Consider the following 4,452-nt stretch of genomic DNA (forward strand, 5'->3'; position numbering starts at 1 on the left):
TGTTCCCCGATCTTTCTAGAACTCATTACGTGTTACCAGAGTCACGTGACTCCGCTGTCATAACAATATCCATATTTATGTGTCGTGTGATATGTTGAATGCATCTTTGGTTCAAATTAGATACTTGTGATGTCCAACTACAAAGTCTGTAGTTTTTTACGAATTAGAAACTCATGTTACCTATATTGAAAAGCTAGAGTATAAGATAAGATCCTCGTACGTTATTTTATTCTCTGTGATATAATTATATTTAGTGTTTCAACCGAAGTGGCCTTTCCCACATCTTCCATTTTTCGAAATACTTGCTGACTTGCACCTAAGTCGCCTAATGACGTGTGTAATACCAATCGAAAGCTCAGAATGTTCTCCACATGGTTTTCTCAGTCTCTACGAAGTGTTAACACGGAGAACCATTTCTTTTCATATTAAAATCAAAGCGATGTGGTGAAATATTACGGAGCTTGAAAAATCATATTTTTTAGACCCAAATACAACTTAGTTACCAAGCCTGAAAAATTATAGTGGAATTCTGTGGCAATTTATGATTTTTTGTTATTTCAAAATGCATATATAAAACCTAAAAAATATATATTTTGTTTTACATCCTCCACGTGGAAAATTTGACAAGGCTTAGCAAATTATGGCAAGCAGCAAACGAGTGGAAGAGTTAATTGTTTTCTATACTTCTATATTTACCGTTCTATGTTTTAATAACAATAACTGAAGTTTAATAATTTTTTGTAAATAGTAATAATATATGACCGATGTGAGACTGTATTTTACAAAATACTGGTCCGCTAAAACAAAGCCAAGACAGGTCACTTAGTAAAGGCCATTTTTATACTATTGGATATGGTAACATTTGTGCACGTGCACCGCGTCATTGTAGCTTCTGTAATATTAGTCAGACACCGCTGAGAAGTTAATAAAATAATAATTATATATAGATGTATAATGTTATGAGATTTAAGCTATTTAGACTAAATATATGTGGTTTCTTGTTATTATTTGTAGTCATTCTAGAACGAAAAAAAAGCGTAATTTATATTTATTTCCCTTTTTTTATGGTGGTTACCAGGTCGGTCAAATCGACCAAACCCATACAGAGATACGACAGTGAATATAACAGATAAACTATAAAGCTTTTTCCAAAGAAAAAAATTCATAATTATCTGGAGGTTATAAATTTTCGCATGTGAAAGTTGACAATTTTCTGATGTGCTAGCCGTTTTTAATTTAGAAGCAACCCGTCGCCAACTCTTGAGCTACATTATAACGGTTCCTCACCTGAAAGCATATTTGGTGGGACGGGGATTCGAACCCGTGACTTCAAACGCCCTAACCACCTGACCATGGCGGGCCCACATTAAAGGGCTAAGTTTCTGTAAAACAAAACTTAATAATCTCATAAATTTCAAAACATTAAAATCATACATTATATTTGATACAACAAACAAGTATACAGTGCCTTGTAAAAGTATTCACTCCCTACCAATAACGTCACATTTTGATGAATACAAATAATGTAAACAATTTTTTTAATGAACTTGTTTTTATTCAAAACTCTAATGACCAAATTTAACACTGTTATGTGTGAAGGAGGTTGAATGTCAGCAAAACCTGCAAAGAAAATATATAAATTGAAATTTGCTGATTGCATAAGTATTCAGCTCCCTAACCTAGTACTTGGTGGAAGCACCTTTGACAGCAATTACTGCTGTGAGTCTATTTGGATAGGTCTCTACCAGCTTTGCACAATGGGATGGTGTAATGTTTGCCCATTATTCCTGGTAAAATTGCTTCAATTCTGACAAGTTTGTTGGGGATCATTGAAGGACTGCAATCTTCAAGTCTCGCCATAAATTTTCTATTGGATTCAAATCAGGACTTTGACTGGGCCGTTCCAGGACATTCACTTTCTTTTTTTGAAACCATCCAGTGTGGCTTTGGCCTTGTGCTTCGAGTCATTGTCCTGCTGAAATATGAATTTCGACCCAGTTTTAGATTATTGGCTGAATCAAGGAGGTTTTCCTCTAGGATTCGCCTGTACTTTGCACCATTCATCTTTTTTTTAGTCCTGACAAGCCTCTAAGTCCCTACTGATGAGAAACATCCCTATAACATGATGCTGCCACCACCATGCTTGATAGTTGGAATGGTGTTGATTGGGCTTGTGCTAAGCGTAATGCTTTGAATATAGACCAAAAAAGCTCAGTTTTTGTCTCGTCTGACTATAGAACCTTCTGCCACATGTCTGCAGTATAATTTACATGCTTTGTCGCAAACACCATAGGAGATTTAAGATAATTCTTTTTAGTAATGGCTTCTTTCTTGTCACTTTCCCATACAGGCCTGCGTTATGTAGGGGCCTAGATATTGTCGATGTGTGAACAATGACATGGAACTTTGCAAATCTTTCGTAGACAATGTTGGCTTTAAAGTGCATCCCTAACCACTTTCCTGTTGCCTGGCTGATTAGTTTGGAAGGACAGCCTGATCTGTGTGGTATGATGGTCTTCACCGTACTCAAAGGGATAATCAGCGACTTTGAAATTTTCTCCTTCTCCTGATCTGTGCTTCTCTACCACTTTATCCCTGACTTGTATGGAAAGCTCCTTGGTCTTCAAGGTTGGATTGTCGTATCACTATGTGAGTTGTGACTTGAACAGATGCATCTACTCTGATGTCAAGTTAACCACTTTGATTATATACACACAGAGACCATTACAATAATTTTGTGACCTTTCAAACAAATATTTTGCCGTAGCAAAGAGGCTCAATACTTATGCAAGTGAGAATATTCTAATTTTCTTTGAAAATCTAACTTACTTACATAATATCAGTGTTTTTTTTAGCTTTCTCCGTTTGAAGTAGATTGTGTAGATTCTAAATATAAAGTTCCATTTGAAAGTTTCATGATTGTAAGCTCAAACGACAACAAAATGTGGAAACTTTGCAGTGGGAATAGTTTTGGAAGGCACTGTATGTGTAATTGTTTGAGATTGTTAAGAAAAAATTGAGAAGTTTAAAGAACGATAAAGCTCCTAAGTCAGATAATATTTCCTTAAGGGTTTGACGGAGGTTAATGATTGGATATGTGAGTCACTTGCTATAATTTTTGTAAGTCCTTGAATAGTGGGCAGGATTAGAAGTTAGCTACTAATGTCACTCCTCTTTTCAAGGGAGGTAATAAAAATTGTTCTAGTCATTATAGACCTATTAGTCTGTTGAAAGAGGGTGTTTGAATGCAGAGTGGCTATAATACCAGATAGGATACATGGGACAGTCTTTATGGCAAATTCTGAAACCCATGTGTGTAATATTTTGTTTACATGCATAAGAGATCACAGCAATTTCATTTCACTGGTTTCTGGAAACACAGGTACCAGCTTCATTGGTGTTTGAGCATCCCCAAAATTTATCAATGCGAGCTCTGCTAAAATTTAACTAAAACAACAAGCATAATACAAGTATGGAGGTTGAGAGTTGTTTTTTTCTGTTAACTGCATGTGCTGCGCTCAGCACCTCCCGAATCAATCGGAAAAGTTGTCGCCTATGCTTAACATTAACACTAAAGACCCAATAATAACAGCTGTTCAATATTTCCACTATCATATTCAATTACTGCGACCTCCCTGACAATGGTACTGGATATTATAGCATCGTCCTTCAGTTGAAGAATGGTGGTTGTGTTATGGCGATTGAAAGAAAGCCACATGAAGTCAACAGGGTTGAAAGTAGAGGAGTCTGCTGATCAATCACTTTCTTACCAACTTGCTAATAGCAGGAACTGTGTGTAGTTAGATTATATCTTATGTTGGGCCTGTGGTTGCATGCTTAGAGAGCTGCTCAAGTATTGCAGCCATTTTGATAATACAGCTCCACCAATACAATCCGTTGTTTTAAACGTTATTCGTACTGTACCTTCTTTTGTTAGCAACAGAGTAACAGTTTGTTTTGCAATGTAAAACATTTTGACCTTTTACATTATGCATAATTCACTTACAAATGTTACAAGCTCACATAGAAAATTTTAATAGGTTTGTTATAGTTCACTAAATTAAGCTTTTAAATGCCAATACCCAGAAAATGAGCTGATTTGGATACCTCAACTATAATATGGTTAATATACTAAAGTAGTTAAGGTACCTGTCCTGTGTCCAAAGGATGCCACCTAAGGGTTACATAGCTATTACGTAAATGCAAATTATTCCGATACATAACTGTTTTGTAATAGCCACCAGAGGGCGATTATGTCCACGAAGTGGTACCAGAGGGCACGTTGGTATGATGAGCGCGCATATATTTCGCAAGCGAATCACTAGACGATGTTGTAGATCAACGTGTCTCAACATGTCATCAACTTTATTGTAACAATCAAAGTATTAAAATTAATGATTTATCTAATTTACATAATTTTGTGTTTACAATCACCCATGATAAAAAGTTTTT

This window comes from Limulus polyphemus, unplaced genomic scaffold (assembly GCF_000517525.1).
Source record: "Limulus polyphemus unplaced genomic scaffold, Limulus_polyphemus-2.1.2 Scaffold2866, whole genome shotgun sequence".
Taxonomy (NCBI): domain Eukaryota; kingdom Metazoa; phylum Arthropoda; class Merostomata; order Xiphosura; family Limulidae; genus Limulus; species Limulus polyphemus.